Source organism: Aotus nancymaae, unplaced genomic scaffold (assembly GCF_030222135.1).
Source record: "Aotus nancymaae isolate 86718 unplaced genomic scaffold, 86718_ANA_hifiasm-v0.15.2.pri h1tg000010l, whole genome shotgun sequence".
Taxonomy (NCBI): domain Eukaryota; kingdom Metazoa; phylum Chordata; class Mammalia; order Primates; family Aotidae; genus Aotus; species Aotus nancymaae.
In genome coordinates, this window is record NW_026988421.1 from 29,529,131 (window position 1) to 29,550,835 (window position 21,705).

Genomic DNA, 21,705 nt, shown 5'->3' on the forward strand with positions numbered 1-21,705 from the left:
GACTTGGCCAAGTTCACTCTAGTAACAAGAGGCAGAGCAAGACTCAGCTGCAGTCCTTTTGACCTCCCATCCCTAACTCCGTTGTGGCAAAATCCCCCTGGGATTACCATTTGCTCCCTCCCTCAGCTTTTCTGGGTATGAACCTTAGCCCTGGCCTGACATTTTCTCTGGGAAGAATCCAGTGAGGCTGATCCTAGGTAGAGGACTTACCTGAGCCTTGGTTGGTGACGAGGACTGTGAAAGGCAGTATGGTTCAGTGGTGAAGGGCATGCACTCTGGTGTCAGATGCACCAAGCTCCAGTCCCAGTTCCTAGCCCAGTGACCTTGGGTGAGGTATTTAACATCTTTGCCTATTTCTTCATCTGTAAAATAAGAATAATAGGAGAATCTGGCCAGGCATGGTGGCTCACACCTGTAATCCCAGAACTTTGGGACGCCAGGGTGGGTGGATCATTTGAGGTCAAGAGATCGAGACCATCCTGGCCAACTTAACAAAACCCTATCTCTACTAAAAATGAAAAAAAATTAGCTGGGCAGTAGTGGTGCATGCCTGCAGTCCCAGCTACTTGGGAGGCTGAGCAGGAGAATGGCTTAAGCCTGGGAGACGGAGGTTACTGGTAAGCTGAGATTGTGCCACTGCACTCCAGCCTGGACAACAGAGTGAGACGCTGTCTCAAAAAAGGAGGGTGGGGAGCAAATTATAGGAGGATCTATCTCTTGGAGATGTGGTGAACATACGCTGAGATAATACTTTCAAAGTCCTTAGTTTGGTGCCCAGCATACTATTAGCTCTCACTAGATGCTGAAGATGATGGTAATTGATGACATACTGGCCCTCCCAGCCTGGTGAGTGTGACTTGAATCTTAGTTTTACTGCACACTTGCACCATAGAAAGAGCTATACCAGAGAGAGATGTGACAGAGCAGCCTGGGAACTGCAGTTACTGGGCTAGGGGATGCTGAGCCAACATTTAACTCCCTAAACAGGAGAACAGGCCAAGTGTCTTTGGAGTAGTGGACAGAGCTCAATGTGGGGAGGGGGCTGTGGTCAAGGGCAGGATGGGGATAGTGTGCCAAGCAAAGATATCAGGAGGAATGGCCTGGGGGAGGTTTCTAGGGGAGCACTTAGGGTTCACAAGGAGAGTCACCAGATGGGATCCAAGAGCAAGGGTGCCATTGGGATGCGGATTTCTCTTCATCTGGACTTCCTTCTCTGGAAGGGAGCCAGAGAGGAACAAAGTGGAGAACTAAGGTATTCAGAAGACCGAATCTCCAAAGCAGCCTCCAAGCCTTGGCAACTGCTGACAGGGAGCCTCCAGAGTCACTCAAAGTCAAGGAGGGGGCTCTCCAAGGCACCAGTTCCATAACGCATTCCAGGCGGCTTCCTGTAGCCTCTCTCCCACCCTGATCCCACAAGAAGCTAAGCCAAACAATGATCAGATCACAGAGTCAGTAAATGTGGAAGGAAGCTTCAGAGCCAACCAAGGTAGGGGGCATCCCTCTTCACCAGTTGCCAAGTCAGCAGCCAGCTCAGGGGTCACTCTGGAGCTGCCCTCATCCTCCTCCTCAGCCTCCACCCAACTGATACAGAATCTTCCACAAGACTACTAACTTTCTCCCTGCTCCCCGCTCATTAGCCCAGGCCACCACCTTTCACCTGGAATATGGCAACAGGCTGCTGGCTGATGTCCGATCCTCTGATCAAGATCTGTCATCTCTCACATGGCCACGAGAATACATCTTTCTAAAATATGTATCTGAACAAGATTTCCCTCTGTTTAAAACCCTCCAGTGGCTTCTCATTGCCATGGGATCAAGTTCAAGCTCCTTGTCACAGTTTATAAGGTTCCTGCTTTCCTCTCTGGTCTCATCTCATCAGTCACCATTTCTTAATTTATGCTCCGGTTGGCCAGAGCTTCTATAGCTCCTCAGGCTCTCACCCCAGAACTATTGAGCCGGAATCTGCATTTTAACAAGCTTCCCTGGTGATTTGGATCCGCATTAAAGTTTGAGAAACACAGCTCTAGGCTAGTAGCTCCAAAATTTCCTAATAATTAGAATCGTCTGTGGTATTTATTAAAAATGCAAATTACAGGGCCCCATTCAGGACTCACCAAATGGGAATTTCCAGGGGAGGAAGCCTGGGAAACTGTGTATTTAACAGGCATCCCAAATGATTCTCCTCGGCAAGGATGCTTGGGAAGCATTAAGAGTGGTTCTCAAGCTTGGTAGTACATTAGAATCACATGGGAGAGCTTTAAACCTATATTATTTTATTTTGTTACTTTATTTTCCTTTTTAGAGACAGTCTGGAGTGCAGTGTTGTGATTATAGTTCACTGTAGCCTTGAACTCTTGGACTCAAGCAATCTCCTGCCTCAGCCTCTCGAGTAGCTAGGATTGCTGGCATGTACCACCATGCCCAACTAATTTTTTCTTTTGGTGGAGGGTAGAGAGGAGGTCTCGCATGTTGCCCAGGCTGGTCTCGAACTCCTTGCCTCAAGCAATCCTCTTGCTTTAGCCTCCCAAAGTGTTGGGATTACAGGCATGACCCACCATGTCTCACCTAAACCTATATTAGTGCCTGAGTACCGACCCAGAGATTCTGGTCTGGGGCAGCCTCAGCATCAGGATCTTTCAAATCTTCCCCGGGTGATTCCTGTATGATGTGCAGCCAGGGTTGAGAAATAGTGTGCTAAGTAGATGATTTCCAAATGCAGGTGCATCAACTAGGAGCCCCAGAATCATTTGAGAAGCTCAGGGGAGGCTGGGAATGGAAGTGAAACCAGACTGAAGACCCTGGGATCTTAGTGGAGAATGGCCTTCAGGGGGTCAGAAGGGTAACCTGGAGTGAAAGCCTCCTACCTGGGGGGGCCTTCACCTCCCCCCGGGAGGATGCGGGGAGGCAGCAGAAGCCACAGTGTGCTGGGCTGGGGTGAGACAGAGGAGAATCCCCTCAGATCCAGAGCAGATAAGTACAGATGAGCTGGTGCCAGTGGGGCGGGGCAGCCTTGGGTCAAACATGTGGAGCTGGAGTAGACAGGTGTGGCACCACAGCTGTTCACTCTCTCCATCCCTAACCATCCTCCTGAGCCTGGACCTCTGGCCGTGTAGACTGCAGCTCTGGGACACCACCCACCCCAGCTTGGCACTTGGCTGGGTCCTGAGCATGTTGTGGGATGTGAGTGGGGAGAGAAGCAGAGGATGGAGATTGCTTATTGACCTTCCCAGGAACCTACACTTGACAGATGACAAAGCGCTCCACCCACACATGCACCTGGTCCTCATGATTACCCTGTGAGGCAGTTTCCTCCCCATTTGCAGGTAGCGACATGTAGACTCAGAGAGGTAATGTGCTCAAAGCCACAGAGCTGGTCAACAGCAGAGCAGATGTTGGCCGCTGGAGTACTGGGATTTTTCCTCTGAGATACACAGACGGCACTCATGTTTGTGCGCTCACACAATCATACACTTGTAAGCACTCACACCCCATGAGGTCACATTAGTGCATTGCTCTGTCATACTCATTCTTTCAAAGAGCCACATGTTCACACTCTCATACTGGTACTCACACTCAGCCCAGCCCCCACCTGGCGGGCACACACCTACACACAGCCACAGACAAGCACACTTCCAATCTCCAGCATGCACACTCACAAAGGCACAAATGTGTCCATACTCTCCCTAATGAGCCCCTGGTGGCCCTCCCTCCTTCCAGAGCTCACATGCCCTTCCCCTTCCTCACTGTGTGTGTGCCTGTGCATGGAGGGGATGGGAAGCAGATGTCTGGCTCCACTTCCCATCCCTCCACCTGCCACATTGTGGCTCCAGCCCCAGGGCAGAGGCTGCTTGTATTTGGGCAGCAGCCAGGGTTGAATGAGCAAAAGGAACCAGAACAGAGATCAGAATAGAAACCCCACCCTCATCCAGACCCTCTTCGAGGGCTCAGAGAACCAGAGCCCACCCCTCACAGTCTCACACCCTGCAGCAGAGCCAGAGCTGAGCTCTAAGAAAGTTTGCCCTTGGCCATGTGGACAGGAAGCTGACACATGTCCAGGTTCATTTAGGACTGAAACAGCTTCCCTGGGTCTCCAGCGGGACTCTGGGACCCCTGAGTGGCCTAAGGATCTCTTCAACCCTGTGTATCAGATTGACAGAGAGCCCCCTACAGAAGCCGTGACTGTGAGCTTTCAAGGGGCTGATATGGCCAACACAAAGTAAACCCCACTCTCTCCAGCACAGCTGAAGCCTGGAGCAGAAACCATGGGCTCAGAAGTCAGAACTAATTGGGTTCGAATCTGGTTCTGCCGCTTGCTACTGGTGCAGCTTTGGAAAATTGACTTAACCTCTCCACTCCCTCATCTATAAAGTGGAGCTATTATATCTGTCTGCCTTGTAGGATAGATAGAAAGATCAAATTGCAAAAGCCTCTGGCACAACACATGGGAAGTGTTCAATAAATGGAGCTGTTTTTTTATTTTATTTGCTATTATCATTATATATATATAATTAGAGACAAGGTCTCATTCTGATGTCCAGGCTGGAGTGCTGTGGTGTGATCATAGCTCACTGCAGCTTCAACCTCCCGGGCTCAAGTGATCCTCCCACCTCAGCCTCCCAAAGTGCTGGGATTACAGGCCTGAATCATCACTCCTGGTCCTACTGTTATTATTTTTATTTTATTTTATTTTTTGAGATGGAGTCTTGCTCTTGCTCTGTCACCCAGACTGGAATGCAGTGGCACCAGTTCAGCTCACTGCAACCTCCGCTGCCTGGGTTCAAGCAATTCTCCTGCTTCAGCCTCCTGAATAGCTGGGATTACAGGTATGTGCTACCATGCCCAGCTAATTTTTGTATTTTTAGTGGAGATGGAGTTTCACCATGTTGACCAGGCTGGTCTCAAACTCCTGGATTCAAGTGATCCACTCACCTCGGCCTCCCAAAATGCTGGGTTTATAGGTTGGGCCATCCTGCCTGGCCCTGTTATTATTATTAAAGATGTTCCCAGATGTGACCATTGCAGAGATCAGCCAATGGGCAGATGAGCTGAGGTAGCCATATGGGAAAAGCAGAAGGCAAGGGTAGGGGCAAAAACAGGTATTGGGTGAGAATTCAGAGAGGGCACAGTGAATGAGAGGGATCCTTCCCACTAAGGAGAAGTGCAGCTGGAGGGGCTGCTGAGCATGGCCTCTGCGGGGTCTCCTGGTTCCTGCTGCAGAGGCCGATGGGAGCTGGGGCCCCTTCTTTAGTCATGGATGCCTGGCATTCCATCCTCTGAAGCTCCAGACAGAAATTGGGGCCCACTTATTAGCAGGCACCATGTCCTGCTTCCCATTGCTCCCTGAGACACCTCATTGTATTCTCCAGGGACCCCAGGGAGGCTGAAAGGTTTGAATTTTTCTCCCTTGTGGACAATAAGACTAGGAAGCGTTTTCTGCTAATTGACCTTCAGAGGGGAAACCAAGGCACAGTGTGTACAAAGACCACACCCCAAGTCACAACAGTCCAGCAGAGCTGGGTCCGGGATCCCTGACTTCTACTTCCATCCTCAGACAATGACCGCAAGGTCTGAGAGGGGATTTAAAAAGATCTCAATAGGCCAGTTGAGGAGTCAAGATCTTTGTTCTGGAGGTGAGGCCAGACTTAGCCAACAGCTGGGGAGAAGCAAGGCTTTTCCAAAGCACGACCCCACTTAAAAAAAAAGAAAGACTTATGTTAGATGAGACTGCAGGGAAGCTGGGAGATGGAGGGAGAGGTACTGAGACCAAGATACTGTCCCCTCTGTAGCCTAGACATACCTGAGGAGGCCAATTACCCAGGAGCCCATGCTCCCCAGGGCCCTATCACTAGGAGCAGCTCTCATCACCTCCAAGCCCAAGCAGGCCCCCCTTTATCAGGCCCCCTGGCACCAGCCTGTCTGAGCCTCCACCACATCTGACGCCCAGGACGTTTGTTTTGGTATCTGTGGTGGCTGTGGTCAGAGCATAATTGAAGTTGAAACACCCACTTGGACCCCCTGAAGGATAAACAAGCAGGGCTGGGGCAGCCTTAGAACAGATGTGAAGACAGACATGAAGACAGCAGGTCCAGGAAGCCAGGCAAGCTGGCTGGGAAGGGCTAGAGGGCTGGCGGGAATGGAAGGGAACCAGGCAGAAGGACAGTGAGGAGGCCAATGGTGCGCCCACTTCCAGGGCGGTGGTGGCAGGGAGGTCAATACTCGGAGGCCAACTAGAAAAACCCCACCACTCACCCATCCTTGTCTGGAGCTGCCCTCAGGAAGCTTCAGATCTAATGAAGGCATCAGTCTGGCTCTAAGAAGTCTATTGTACGAGGTTCTCAGGCTTTAGGAAGCTTGGTAACAATTCAGTTATCTGGACCCCATTCCCCGTTTCCAGCTCAGTAGGTCTGAAGTAGGTGCAGGAGTTGCACTTGGAGAAACACTGGTCTTCATTGATGGGAATGTCTTGACCTTGCCTTCAGGAGATAGGGCCCTGCCTGGGGCTGGGAGTTCCCATCAGAACACAGAGGACCTGTTGGGGCCCAGGAAGGGCACTCCAGAATCCCAGCGGATATCTCCAGAGAGCTTCGGGGAGAAATTTACAGCAAGGACACCTAGGCAAGAACTGCCAAGGAGACATGGAGTTCCCGATGTTTTCTTAGGACTCAACTCTGGGCAGCTGGGGCAAAAGGAGGCCTGGCTGCCCTTCAGAGCCTTATTCTGCCAGCTTCACCCTCTAGGCTCAAGGTATTTAAAGGACCAGAGCCCCGCATCTTTTGTTTTGTTTTCTTTTTTTTTTTTGAGACAGAGTCTCGCTCTGTCGTCAGGCTGGAGTGTAGTGGTGAGATCTTGGCTCACTGCAACCTCCGCCTCCCGGGTTCAAGTGATTCTCCTGCCTCAGCCTCCCAAGTAGCTGGGACTACAGGTGCATGCCACCACGCCCACCTAATTTTTGTATTTTTTAGTAGAGACGGGGTTTCACCATGTTGGCCAGGATGGTCTTGATCTCTTGATCTCTTGACCTCATGATCTGCCCACCTTGGCCTCTCAAAGTGCTGGCATTACTGGTGCAGTGAGCCACTGCGCCCAGCCCAGAGCCCCACATCTTTGAAGGGAGCAGCTTGCTGGCTGGATGACAAGGCAGTGCTCTGCATTCTCCACACCATCCCAGTGCAGGCCCCGCCCTGCCTCAGCAGGTGGTGTAAGGTGTGTGTGTGTGAGGGGCATGAGGGAGGTCAGGGGCTTGGAGATGCTGGGCTGGAGGGGCCCTCTGGCAAACCCAGTGTTGCAGCCACAAGTCTCCTGAATGCTAGGACCCATTTGTGTCTCTGAGCGGCTCTCCACTCTACATAGGGTAGTAGGAGCAGAGAGTGGGTCTGTGGGGGGACAGGTGTTTTTGATTGAATGGGTCTAAGCAACTCACAGTGCTGCAGGCTTGCAGTGAGACAGATCCTGAGGGTGGGGCTTGCTGACCCCCAGCTGACCACAGTACACAGTAGCTCCTGTCTTGGCTGCCTCTGAGAGTGTCCCAGCCAAGAGAGAGGGATTGGGATGCAATGGATGGAAGCCTGAAAGGCAGGCTGCAGGGGGAGTTGGGCCAGGGCTGGGGAAGTCCATCTGGCCACACCCACACCCTCTGGGGTCCCACTTGCCCACACACATCTGGGCCCCAATTTCCTCCCCTGAGACCATCCCATTCGAGGATGTCACCATGCATGGTTTGATGTGTGAAATGGGTCCTGTACTCTGGTCCCCCTGAGGCTAAGGGCGCTCCCTGTCAGCAAGCCCCTCTCCACCCACTCCCCATCACCCTTCCCTGGCAGAGCCCCCCTTTCCAAAGGCATTTCCTCACTGAAATGCAGCCTCCCGCCTCCTTGAGCTACTGTCCTGGGTATCAGGGCTGCCATCTGGTGGCCATTGCCATAACTACTGCCACCACCTTTTCCTCCACATCTCGAGCAGCACAGACCGCAGGGAAGGACAGGGAGCTGGGGAAGGCAGGTCTCCTACCCCCTTGGACACGCCCACATCCTGCTTCCGGTGATGGGGAACTCCCAAGAGCTGGGCTTGATTGGCGGGAGAGTCTCTGTGTTGTGAGCAGGAACTTCCAGGTAATGCTGGAAGGTTCTACTCTCTCAGAGCCTTAGGAAGCCCAGAGTCCACCCAACAGCCTCCTCTGCCCCATTCTGCCCTGTCTCTCCCTGTCTAGAGCTGGAGAGGTGAGGCCGCAGCCCTGTTTCCTAGAGCTGAGGAGCGCCTATATGTGCTCCTGGGGGGACAGATAATCTTCGTGGAGGTCCCCAGTCCCTACTATCCCCTCAATCCCAGGCCTGTGGCTCCATGCCTTGGCCCACCAGTGACCATAGCTGGGTGGACCCGGAGGTCTGAGGATCCACCTCGGAGATGGGAGGATGGAAGCCCTCATTACAGGATTCCTTCGCAGCCCAGCCATAGTGAATAATTTATGTACAAGGCGGAGAAGACAATAAATCAGCGGCAGTGATTAACATGAGCTATTCTACGTGTGGAAAAGATCTATGGCAGGAGGCTGCCAGGTTGCTGGTGATTAATGCCGCTGTTTGCACTAGCTTCTGGGCCTTTATATTCAATTATGGACCTGGAGTGTGTGTGGGGTCCTGGGATGGCATGGGGGACACTGGGGGCCCAGGAAGGGAAGACTTGATGCCTAGGACCAAGGTGAGGTGATCACAGGTGACAGCCTGGCCTGTGTGCACCTTTACTGATGAGCAGGTGAAGTTAGTGGGATGGAGCAGTGGCTGTTTCTGTGATGGAGTCACTTTGTCCCTGGGGTCACTTCTTTTTTTTTTGAGACAGAGTTTCAATCTCGTTACCCAGGCTGGAGAGCAATGGCACCATCCTGGCTCCACTGCAACCTCCGCCTCCTGGGTTCAAGCGATTCTCCTGCCTCAGCCTCCCGAGTAGCTGGGATTACAGGTCCCCGCCACCACGCCTAGCTAACTTTTGTATTTTTAGTAGAGACAGGGTTTCACCATGTTGGTCAGGCTGGTCTTGAACTCCTGGCCTCAGGTGATCCACCCGCCCCGGCCTCCCAAAGTGCTGTGATTACAGGTGTAAGCCACTGAGACTGGACCTTATCTCTGGGTCACTTCTAAATACTAGTCCTGGAGGTGCCTTGGGAAGTGGGCACAGGTGGAAGTAGGCATCTTTGGGAAAACCTGACTCTTCCAGAGTCAAGTGCTGGGTTTCTGAATCCCCTGCCTGGCTTGTGATGCCATGGCCACGCTGCTAGGAGTGCAGGAGCATCGGCCAGCCAGCCTGGGGTGGGGCGGGGGTGAGGTCAATGCTGGAAAAAATCCCCCATCAGCAACCGAGCCAGGGAGCCGGGGCCTGTCTCCAATCTCTAGGGAGGGATGGTGGCAGGAGGGCCGGCTGGGACTCTCCTCCCAGCTGACCCAGGAAGCCCGGGGAGGCCTCCTCCCTGGATTCCCACACTTGGGCCCCTTGTCCTCAGCCAGCTCCAGCTGGCCCCCATCAGTGCAGGGGCTCCAAAGACTAGTAGTGGCTTTGGGGTTAAGCGATTTCCCCCTGCCCAGCCCCTCCCCAACCCTGACTCCTGTCAGCTCCTTCCTCCTCTTCCTCCTCCTTCTCTTCGGTGACCTCTGTGCAGTGTGGCTCTGCCTCCCCACAGCACCCCAGGGTTGTCATGAGGTACAGGGTTGGTATAGGGGAGGTGAGCTGACAGCTGGGCTCAGGGACCCTCTAGGCTGGACTGAGGGGTGTGGAGGAACCAGTCCCGCCTCCCTGCATCCTGGCTGGGAGCTGGCTCTCAGTCATTCTACCCACAGACCAGTGCTTCAGAATTCCAGTCCACGGTGGGAGGAGGTACTGAAGGAAAGGGAGAAGGGAAGGAAGCTCATCGCTCTGGCCAAGGTGGGAGAGGGCACAGGAGGGGGCTGGCAGGGGCAGGCCAGAGTCTCTGGCTAGAGAGGGAAGTCTCTGGTTCATCTCCGCCACCCTCCTTGTACCCCAAGGCTTCTCGGAGAGCAGTTCTAAGTCCAGTGGTGCGTGTCTCTGTGTGTGAGCTGTGTGTGAGAGTCCATACGTGTCTCTGGCGGGTGTTTGGCCCATGGCGGTGTGTGTCTGCGTGTCTGAGCACTGCTGGGTCTCATGAGTGCCTGTGTGGGTGGGTGAACACACATGCTTGAAGCTGGCCCCCTCCCCGGGGGCCAGCTCACAGCCCTGTCTAGCCAGCCTTCCCCGACAGCAGTCTTCCTCTGCCCCTAATCCCCTGTTTGCCTGGCTCATCCCTGGACTCTTTGGGACTCCATTAATGAGACCCGGCCACCCCAAGACAAGCCCGGAATTAACTCCACTGCTGACCCTGACATGGACACCTGTAATTAGGCCAGCAGCGGCTGAGGCAGTGAAGCCCCTGGGGCTGTGTGGGGTGAGGGCAAGGCTAGGCTGGGACAGGGGGCCCTAATGCCCAGGAATGCTCTAAAAGCTGGGCTTGGCTCCAGGGCCCGCCAACCTCACTTCTAATACCACCCAAAGCCTCCCATTCAGGGCTCCAGGGGGATTACCTGTGGAGGGGCCCTGGAGGTGGGGAGGGCCTCCCGTGCCAGCCCTGGGCTGGGGCAGCCTTCAGAAGGAGAATGCTGCCCCCTTGGCCTTAGAGCCCAGCAGCCTGGCCACCAGGTACTCAGCAGCCCAGAACCTGTGCCCACGATGGCAGCTGCCCAGGGAAGGGCCAAGTGCAGACTGACTGGCCCATCTCCCTCCCTGTGGCCAGAGGGCTGGTCCCTCCCCTCCCCCAGCTTGTTTTGTTTGCACAGCGTGTTTCAGTAGCTCCATTGCATTAACCCCTGACCCTGACTGAAACTCTCCCTCCCTTTTGACAACGGAGTTTACCCAGTGGCTTTCTCAGGCTTAGAGGCATGGCTGGCTCCTGTCTCTCCTGTCCCGCCTCTCCCAGGGGAAGCTGTACTCCCTGTCCTACGCACTCTCCTTGGGACTCCCCCATCCCCGGAGCTGCCCAGGAGTGTGTCTGAATGCAACTGAGCTGGCTGAGCTGAGCGCCTGGGAGGCAGCCCCTCTGCCGGTTTGATATTGGGGTATGATCATCTTCATGTGCAGTCTGGAAATATTTATCAAAAATGTCCAATGAACATGTCATTTGACCCAACAATACCACTTCAAGGAATTTGTCTATGTATGTCCTGCACTTGTGCTCAGAGAAATATATCAAGGTATTTTTGCAGTACTGTAAGAGCTAAAGGCTAGAAACAAGCTAGGGAACAAGCAACATGATTAAAACATAGCCATATGATGGAATATCATGTGGCCGCTCAAGAAGACAATGTGGGCGGGGCGCAGTGGCTCACACCTGTCATCTCAGCACTGGGTGCAGTGGCTCTCACCTGTAATCCCAGCACTTTGGGAGGCTGAGGCAGAAGGATTGCTCGAGCCCGGGAGTTTGACACCATCCTGGGCAACATAGGGAGACTCCCATCTCTACAAAAAACTTAAAAGTTAGCTGGGTTTGGTGGCACATGCTTGTGGTCCCGTCCACTCCGGAGGTTAAGTTGGGAGGATTGCCTGAGCCCAGGAGTTTGGCTGTAAACCATGATCAAGCCACTGCACTCCAGTCTGGGTGACAGAGTGATATCCTGTCTTAAAAAAAAAAAAGAAGGGCCAGTCACAGTGGCTCACACCTATAATCCCACACTTTGGGAGGCCAAGGCAGGCAAATTACCTGAGGTCAGGAGTTCGAGACCAGCCTGACCAACATGGAGAAACCCTGACTCTACTAAAATTACAAAATTAGCCAGGCATGGTGGCAAATGCCTGTAATCCCAGATACCAGGGAGGCTGAAGCAGGAAAATCTCTTGAACCCAGGAGGTAGAGGTTGCGGTGACCTGAGATCACGCCATTGCACTTCAGCCTGGGCAACAATAGTGAAACTCTGTCTCAAAAAAAAAAAAAGAAAGAAAGAAAAAAGAAAGCAAACTATGTGTTTCTGCAGGCACACATATATTATATAAATATATCCTCAAAACTCTGGAAGAATAACCACCACATTGATGACAGAGGGAAAAGTGGGATGAGAGGGTCACTCTGTATGCTTCTGTATATAGGAGACAGCTTCATCAAGCATTCTTGTATAATTGCAAAAAAAATAAACAAGAGTTCATAAAAAGAATAACAGCACCGCAGTCACTCACCTAGCTGCCTCCCACCATATAGCTCTGGAGCCCTCCTAACCATGCTGTTTTTATCCTCATGTTACAGAAGGGAAAACTGAGGCTGAGAGGTTAGGCAACTTCCCCAGTCATCCAGCACACACAAGCCAAGCCATGCCCTAAAGCCCATAGCTTGTCTGTGCCAACTCTCCTTGAAGATATTTCTTCCATGTTCTGAGGCTCTTCAAGGGTGTTGGTATTGGGGCTGAGGTTAATGATTTTTCCCCCTGGACTCCTATGAACAGCACAGAGTAAACCCTTTCCCTTCCTGTCCACCTCAACCACTCCAATCCCCAGGGGAGCTGCTCGGGAGCCCAGCCAGCAGTGGGCTTCAGAAGCCAGTGCAGCTCCTGGCCTTGGCATGGCTGCCAGCTTCCCCATCACCTGCTCCTGCCAGCAAGAGCCCAGTACCCGTTCCCTGCCGACACCCCCCTCCTTGCCACAGAGCACCCCCTTAATTAGACTTAATGGCAAAGACCATAAGAGCTTTATTAACTTTATTATGGACCCAATTAGCAGTTAATGCCCCATGACTACTGTCCTCCCCCCCAGTATCCCATTAAACAAAATGAAGCAGCCTTCCCTGCTTCCCTGCTGGGTAGAAGCTGAGAGGACAGGGAAATCCATCTTCCTGGGCCTGATTCTGCCCCCTCAGGCCCATTGGACACCAGTTCAGGCCCCAGAGCTTCCCGGGCACCAGGGCTGGGTGCTCGGAAGACAAAGATTAATCGGCAAGTATTTTGGTGCCAGCCATTGAGCCCACTCACTCGCACACACATGCACACACATGCAGACACACACACACACACACATTCATATATACACAAAGCCTGGCTGATGTCCAAATAGCCCCTGTCTCAAATCAAGTATGTGGAGACACACGCATCCCTCGAATGCAACCCTGTCCACCAGCATTCTCCAGCCTCATCCAAGCACTCTTCAGAGCTGGGGTGCTCATGTTGAGGGCTTCCGCCTGGGCTTGTCACAGTGAGGGATCAGAGAGCTGGGAGGTGAGAAGACTGAGGGCGAGGAAGGAGAGTCTCTCCCCTGAAGTCCACACCCTCAACACACTCCAGCACTTCCCCCCTCTGGCTGATTGCTTCAAATATGTATTCAGCACCAAAGCGTGCCAGACACAGAGCTAGGCCCCCTCTGCCATCTCACTTGGGCATCACCACCAACCCAAGGAAGTAGGTGTTATTTCTTCCAATTTACAGATGAAGAAACAGAGGCATGGAAGGATGACCAGGTTTAGAAACAGGTGTTCTATGTGATTTGCCTAAAAAGATCTCTCCTCTCTTTTTCCCAGCAACCCACCTTGCCCCATCCTAAGGCAGAGGAGGTGGAGATCTCAGAGAACATTCTCTCCATTACCTACAGATGGAGAATTAAGGCACAGAGAAGGCAGGAAGAACAATCGTGGTGATCACAAGACAGCCTGCGGGGATCTGATTCCACATCCACCTTGATGGGTGGAGAGGACTAGAAACCAGAGAACACCTCCATCTCTAATGCCACAAGAGGCCCCTGATGTAGGATCTTGCAGGAATGAGAAGGCTTCATGAGACGGGACAAGGTGGGAGCAGAGAGCAGCCATGATAGGCGAAATCTCCCAGCCACCCCACTGATCAAAGCCTGAAGACTTGAGGATTCTGGTTCCTGAGGGTCTGTGCTGGTGGTCTCCATCTATCCCCACTCAAGCACAAGAACCACCTCAAGATGGGACAGGATGGGTACACACCAGACCTCCAGGGACTTGGGTCCCTCCACCGGCCTTGGTCTCAGATGAGGAAGAAACACCAAGACTGACAGGGCAGAATCAGTGGCTGCCCTGAGCAAGGGGGTGGGAGCCCAGGAAAAGAGACCTTTGAAACTTTGCTTGGAAACAGCCTCCTTGTTCCTGCTCCGCCTCCCTCGGGCTGCGCCAGCCTGGAAGCCGCCACTTGAAATGGGTCCTAGGGAGCCTGGGAGAGAGGCTGGCCTGGTTCCAGCCTCCAGCTCCTGGCGCCTCAGCCAGGCCCATGTCCCCAGTCCCCCTCCAACCTAGCCCCAGCTAGGGTCAGGAGGTGACAGGGAGAGCTTTTCCTCTAGGCCCTTCTAAGTCAGGATCCACTCCCACCCCAACACACACCCAGCATGGCATCCCTCCAATTGCTCCATCCCCGGGGAAGGTGGAGGGGGTTGCAGGGGTTTCAGCAAGTCAGCACTCTCTCTTTTCCCAAGAGGCCTTGGGGCCTGGGGAGCGGGCAGAGACTACTCCCTGGGGTTACTTGAGGGCAGAGCACTGGGGAGCCTCCCCAAGGGGGGCCCCCACTCTTCCCTTTGCCCTGGATGAGTGTTCTCTGACACCAGTCCCCCACCCTGCCTCTGAACAAACAGGAGCATCTCTCTCCCCACCCTTCTCAAACCCAGAGGGATCTGGCACCCGGGTTAGCTTGACTGGAGAAATCCAGAATCCACCCACAGAGAACACAGGAACCTCGGTGGAGACAGGGTCAGAGTGGGGACAGTGAGATTTGGGGGCCTTGGGGAAAAGTTAGCCCATGCTGAGCTGAGGCTCTGGCTAGGAGCCCAGTATTGGCTTTGCTGTTTCCTGGCTGTGAGAGCTTGAGAGAGTCTCCCAACCTCTTTGAACCTCAGGTTTCATCTGTAAAATGGGGCTGGACATAGAACTTGCTTCATACGGCTCTTTGTCAACATTAAAGTAGTAATGTATAGACAACCTTTAGCCAGTCTCTGGCACTTAGAACACAGTGAACAAGTTACTGTTACAGCGTTGCTGTCTGTAGCGGGGGTGGTCCCTGACTGGCAATAATGACAATGATAAGAGGTAACATTATGAGAGCATTGCAGGGACCATCGCGCTTCCACGAGCCCTGTGCCTGGTTCTCACTGAGCAAGGGAGAAAGAACTCACGTTCCTCACCTCCACCCTCCAAGGCCCCCACTACCAGCAGTGTGCCCTGGCATAACGATTTCAGGACTGCCGAGGTCCTGGCTCGCTCCCAGCAGACCCTAAAGGTGCCCCAGCACATCTTCTTACCTATTTACCCCTCTCTCCCCCTCTTGTCCTCCCCCTTCCTTTCCCTGGAGCAAGGAAGGAGAAAGAGATATCACAATTTGAAGGATGTGAAAATTAGCCAGAGCTGAGAGAGGTGTCAACTTCAAGGCGGCGCCCCCGTCCCCACCCCTTCTCTACTCAAAGGGCGGTGTTTCTACAAGTCTCTGCAGGGAGACCCCCACCCCACTAGGTGTGGACTGACACTGTCAGGGTCTGGAAGAGAGAGAAGGAGAGAAGGCTGGCCAGGAAGAACAGCAGCTGGGACCTCCACCCAAGCCACACAGGGCTCAGGTTTGTGGAATAGCCCGGAGGAGGGGTCCATTTAACCTTCCTGAGCCCAGTTTCCCTGGCCACAGCTGAGCGTGTTGGGGCCAGTCTGGCTGACTGCGGGGGCAATTCTATTCCTGAGAGGTGAGAGGGATCTAGGACACTCTCCTTTATCCCAAAATACCTTTCCAGCCCCACCTCTGGCCTGTTTGAAGGTCTTTTTGGAATTTCTGCCTCAATTTCCCCACCTCTCAAAGAGTGCCATGAGCTGGTCCTTGCTCTACCTTCTGGGAGTGGTCAGACGGAGTGGTCAGATGGAGCAGTGGGTGAGAGCTAGGGAGAGGAAGTGCGGCCGCAGGAGCCCGTCCCCTCATCCTGTCTCTGTCATCGTTAACAGCCACAATTATTATTACTTGGAGAGACAGACCAGAAGTGGTCAGGGACGTGGTTGGGGTGAATGAAATGAAAAAGTCCCGGGTACGTGCCGTCTCGCCAGGTTAATACTCCTGCCTGTCGGCCTGACAGCTGCAAGATTGATTACCCAGGCCTCCCGCTCTTTATAACTCGATCAGTTGAATTAATCTCTGGCTGTCGGCCCATCTGATGCCTGAATCACAAATTTAATTTGGAGGTGCACAGCTCCTCCCCCATCCCATCTCCCCCTTCCTCCTAGCTTCCCCCCTCCCCCCCAGCTCATCCCCTTCTTCTTCCTTCCTTTTCCTCTCCCGTTTCCTCCTCTTTCCTGCTCCACAGTTTCCTGTTCCTCCTGCTCTTCCTCTTCTCTACAGCCTTTCAAGCCTCTCTAGGGGACAGTGGGTGGAGGGGAAGGAGGGAGATGGGGAGTGGGTTGCCCTGAGTCAGCAGCCCCCTGCCCAGGCCAGGAGAGGGGTCATGCTCCCCCACCCACTGGGCGAGATGCCCACCCCAGCATGCTCCACCCCAACAGAGAAAGAGGCTTGGCTGACACTAAGTAAGACATATTAATGTACTAAAGACTTAATGAAGTTGGGGGGGTGATGGGTGGAAAGTGCTTGCTTTATTAGTTTATGGCCGATTAATGGGGGCGCCATTACTGTGATGGAGATGGATTGCTGCTGTCAGCAGCCTGGGCCGAGCAGGCCACGGCTTCTTTCCTCGGGTGGTGGGTGTCCCGAACAGAGTCAGAGAGAACTTCATTAGAAGCGTCTACAGGATCCCACCTAGGGAGGGCCTGAGGCTAAGCTGGAGGGGTGGCGGCAGGGACTCAGCTCCAGGCTGTGGAGGGCTGCCCTCAGTTGGGAAGTCACCCGGCAGTGGGACTGTGGGGTGGCCTGGCTCTGGACCTGCACATGGCAGGGGCTCCAGAGTCACCTGAGGAAAGGGAGGGAGGAAGGCAACCACAGAATAACCAGTGCCCACTTGATCTATCTGAGACCCTCAGGAGGAAGGGAGTGGAGAACAAGGGAAGCAGGCCCCATTCTTCCACCCTTCCTCATTGGAGGCAGTGCACAAAGACCTGGGCCCACCGGCCCAGAGGAATGGGCAACCCACCAAGCAGCAAGGCTGCTTCTAACACTAGAATCCCCAGCTCCAGGGCCAGGGACTTCCGACATTCGACATTCGCCGAGCAGATGGAGGTGAAAACTACATTGCCTTAGCTACCTCCAACCATTGCCCCCCAGGCAGCCAATGGGAAACAATGACAAGGAAGAGGAGGTGTGGACTTCAGGGAGAGCAGACGTGGCAGACACCGCCCACTCTGGGCTTTCTCAAGCAGGACTGGAGGTCCCAACACCGGGCAAGCTAACCCAGACACACCCCATCCCTTCATGCCTCCCTCCAGAAGAAGAGTAAGGGCTGGACCCAACTCAGCTCTGTTCCTAGGGACTGCTTTCTATTTGGAAGTCTTTAGATGCCTCCAGACCTCAGGGTCGTCTATCAGCTCCTGTCTCTCAGGCATATATGACATTTTAACATGGCCATTTTGATGCAGAAACCAACTTTCAGGATTTTAAAAAAATCAAGTGATGTGGCCAGGCACAGTGGCTCACACCTGTAATCCCAGCACTTTGGGAGGCCAAGGTGGGAGGATCACTTGCTGTCAGGAGTTCGAGACCAGCCTGGCCAACATGGTGAAACCCTGTCTCTACTAAAAATACAAAAATTAGCTGGGAGTGATGGTGGATGACTGTAATCCTAGCTACTCAGGAGGCTGAGGCATGAGAATTTCTTGAATCAGGGAGGTGAGGTTGCAGTGAGCCAAGATCGCACCATTGCACTTCAGCCTGGGCAACAAAGTGAGACTCCATCTCAAAAAAAAAAAAAAAAAAAATCAAATGATGTTTAAAATAGACAGTGCCAGGCCCTCCCTAGCCCCTACTCTGTCCCAACCCAAACCTCATCCTGAGAGGCATCAGGGATGAAGATGGATTCCAGATGGGCTCAGAACCACAGTCTATTGACCAAAGTACATGATACCACAAATACACTTTGATGCAGTTAGGCAAAACAATAGTGGCAAAATGATTGAGCCAAAATTCCCTCTTTGGCCTCTTTGCACGTTCCTCACCATGTGTGTAATTCTCGCTGGGTGTGTGTGCCCCACTTACAATGAGTTACTGTACATCTGAGCACCAGGCCATGGGTCATGGCTGGCACATGGTGTCATGTGTCTGCGTGCCCTACAATGGCCTGTATCTGTGTGTGCTTGTGTGTCTGTCTGCATCACAGTGTGGGCGCTCCCTGCCGGCACCGAGGTCACTGTTCTGTGCCTGCTCAGACCAAGGACCATCAGTTCAGGGGTCACCACCCAGGCACACTCCCCAAGGTAGGAGCTACCTGCTCAGACTAACTGAGAAATAAATACCCTGTTTCTGAGAGTAATTAAATTATTGGCTCTGGTGGACTAGTGGGTAATTAAATTCAGTAGCTCCCAAAGTAATTAATTGCTATGCAAATAGTAATGCCCTCTGCTTTGGAGAGAAGGATCCTGGCTGGCCTGAGTTTGCCCTGCAATTAGAAGCTAATAATTACCCTGTCAGCGCCCAGCTTTTGCCGGGTAATTACCTGCTGAAGCCCCACTGGTCACTGAGGGCTATTTCCATCAACTGCCATTGTAGCTCCAGCTCTGGTGACCCCAAAAAGCCAGAGCAGAGGACCCCCAAGAGTACTGGTTAATCCTGAGGTTCTCCCCATCCTACACCATGTCCATAAGCCCCACAAGTCCCATAGAGACACCCTTACTTCTGACTATGAGAAACTCAGGATGGGATCTCCTTAGCCTCCCTTTGCTAAGGAATAAGTGCCCCAGCTTCTCAATGAGTTGAATCCTGTCAGATAGGTTCATCCAAGCTGGAGTGCAGTGGTTCGATCTCGGCTCACTGCAACCTCCACCTCCCAGGTTCAAGAGATTCTCATACCTTAGCCTCTCAAGTAGCTGAGACTACAGACGTGCACTACCACACCCGATTAATTTTTGTCTTTTTAGTAGAGACAAGGTTTTGCCATGTTGCACAGGCTGGTCTCAAACTCCTGGCCTCATGTGATCTGCCCTCCTCAGTCTCCCAAAGTGCTGGAATTATAGCCATGAGCCACTGTGCCCGGACTTCTAACTGTTAATTGTCATAAAAATCATGTTCCTCCTGTGGCACTTGTGTGCATGTGTGTCAACTAGGTTGGGCTAAGCTCTGAGAAGAACAGAAGGGAGACAGCAGGCGTTTTGCAGCTTCACACACCTTCTCCCAGGTACTCAACAAACACTAATCTAGGTCCTGCTGTGAAGGGGCTTTGAGGATGTAATCAAAGTCCTTTAAATCAGTTGGCTTTAAATGAGGAAAATTATCCTCTATGGGCCTGACCTAGTCAGATGAACCTGTAAAGGATCAGGGCTCTCCCTGATACAGGATGCTCCAGACAGCAGCTGAGTGTAGAATTCTTCTTCCTTTGCTAAGTTCTCCCATCCCGACTGCCTGTGGACAGCAGCTTTGCTAGTGCCCAGGGGGTTCCAGCTTGTTCCTAATCTTTCCTTCCTGACTGCTTGCCCTACAGATATCAGACTTACTTAGCCAACCCACACAATTGTATCAACTAGTTCCTTGAAATAAAATTTGGTATGTGTTTAATAAACTATATATATATATATATATATATATATTTTTTTTTTTTTTAGAGACAGGGTCTTGCTCCATCACCCAGGCTGGAGTGCAGTGGTGCAATCACAGCTCACTGCAGCTTCAAGCTCCCAGGCTCAAGAATCCTCCCACCTCAGCCTCTTGAGTAGCTGAGAGGTACACACCACTGCAGCAGGCTAATTTTTAATTTTTTTTTTGTAAAGATAGGGTCATGCTATGTTGTCCAACTGGCTTCAAGCGATCTCTGCCTCACAAAGCACTGGGAATACAGACATGAGTTACCATGTTTGGCTCCCCCAATTTTTTTGATGACCCATGTGAAGTCCTAACTACCTGGGAGGCTAAGATGGGAGGATCACTTGAGCCCAGAAGTTTGAGGCTGCATTGAGCTATGATTACACAACTACACTCCAGCCTAGGTGACAAAGGAAGACTGTATGTCAAAAAACCGAAACAGGATGGCTGCAGTGGCTCACGCCTGTAATTCTAGTACTTTGGGAGGCTAAGGCAGGTGGATTGCTCGAGCTCAGGAGTTCGAGACTAGCCTGACCAACATGGTGAAACTCTGTCTCTACTAAAAATACAATAATTAGCCAGGAGTGGTGGCACACCCCTGTAGGTCCCACCTACTTGCAAGGCTGAGGCAGGAGAATCACTTGAACCTGGGAGGTGGAGGTTGCAGTAAGCCAAAATTGCACCATGCACTCCAGCCTGGATGACAGAGGGAGACTCCATCTCAATAAAATAAAATATAAAAAACAAAACAAAAAAAAAGTGGTTGACAAAAGATTCCCTAGCTAGTAAGTGGGAAAACAAGGTTTCTAGCCAGGCTCCCAATTATATTATAACTGCCCATTCAGCGGCAGGACCTGGCTCCATGTCCCAAGTTCAAGGTAGGTTATACCTGTGCCCAAATGAAAAGGTGCTTGTGGATCTGCCCAGCCCTCTCAACTCTCAAGCATCACTGTGGTTCAGCTGAGCTTTCGTTTCTGACCTGGATCTTGTCCCCTCTATCATGCTCCTTGGCCTTTTGTTCTGCATTCTTGTTGCTGTCTCTGATTCCTTCCTAAGAAGATGGGTCTGAGAGTGGCAGAGCCTATGTGCCTTCTAGGCATTGGTTGCTCCCTTTGAGAAACAGCCAGAACCCATCCTCCAGGTCAGAAGTCTTCCAACTGAATCCTTGTGGAATATTGTCCTGATGTAGTCTCAGAGTGGAGGGACTCCCTAGGCAGCTGGATGCTGGGAAGGGTGTGGGTGGAGGTGGAGGGCTCATGGAGACTGACTGAAGGGCATTGAGCCAAGAATGATCCCAGGAGTCTGGGAAAGAAAAAGTCTAGGGAGCATAGGGGCTCAATGAGGGCAAAAATCCTCCCCTGCCCCTCGCTTGGGTACCTCCCACTTATCTTTCTGGTCTCAGCTCCAGGAAGCTCTCCCTCACCCACATATGAGGATAAGCCACAGGCTCCATCTTTCCTCTCTCCCATCCTCTGTCTTGGCCCAGGTGAGCAAAAGGGCAGAAGGCCTAGGCAGAGGAGATAGGCTTCACAGGTGACCAGCTCTCCTCAGTCCAGAGGACATGTCTAGGATTGAGGCCTAGAAACAGGGGTGACAGAAAGCACTATGGGCTTCAAGGCCAAAGTCTAGCCCTGTGAGTGCCTTTGGTTCAGATACACCCTAGGATTAGTGAACCATCCAAGGCAAGACTTCTGCACCACTACTGCCAGGGAGGACAAGAGAAAACTGGGAGGCAGAGGGTAGCCCTGGGAAAGCCAGAGGTGATCAACAAACAAGCTTCTAAGCTTCATACGGGTATGTAAGCAGAAACTACACACAGAGAAGTCAGCAGTCTCCAGAGAGCTCAGAGAGTAGTCCAGAGGGTGGAAGCCATGTCTCCCCCATTGGACTAGAGGCTCCCTAAAAAGAGGAGCCTCTATGTCCCCTTTAAACAGGGACTCACAAAGGCAGCTGTATTTCTCTCTTATCTGTCCCCTCAGGGCCTTGTCTTGAGGTCTGAAAACAGTGGTTCTCAAAACAGAGTCCTTTTGAA

At 52.5% G+C, this 21,705-nt stretch overlaps 1 long non-coding RNA gene across 1 annotated transcript in view; it reads left to right on the forward strand.

The window, feature by feature from the left end:
- Positions 1-14,950, forward strand: part of LOC105708288 (uncharacterized) — a 45,687-nt gene extending 30,737 nt beyond the window's left edge. The window contains exon 3 of the long non-coding RNA XR_001105278.2: positions 13,532-14,950. This is a non-coding gene — a long non-coding RNA (uncharacterized LOC105708288). The remainder of the gene's footprint in view (positions 1-13,531) is intronic.
- Positions 14,951-21,705: the final 6,755 nt, after the last annotated feature.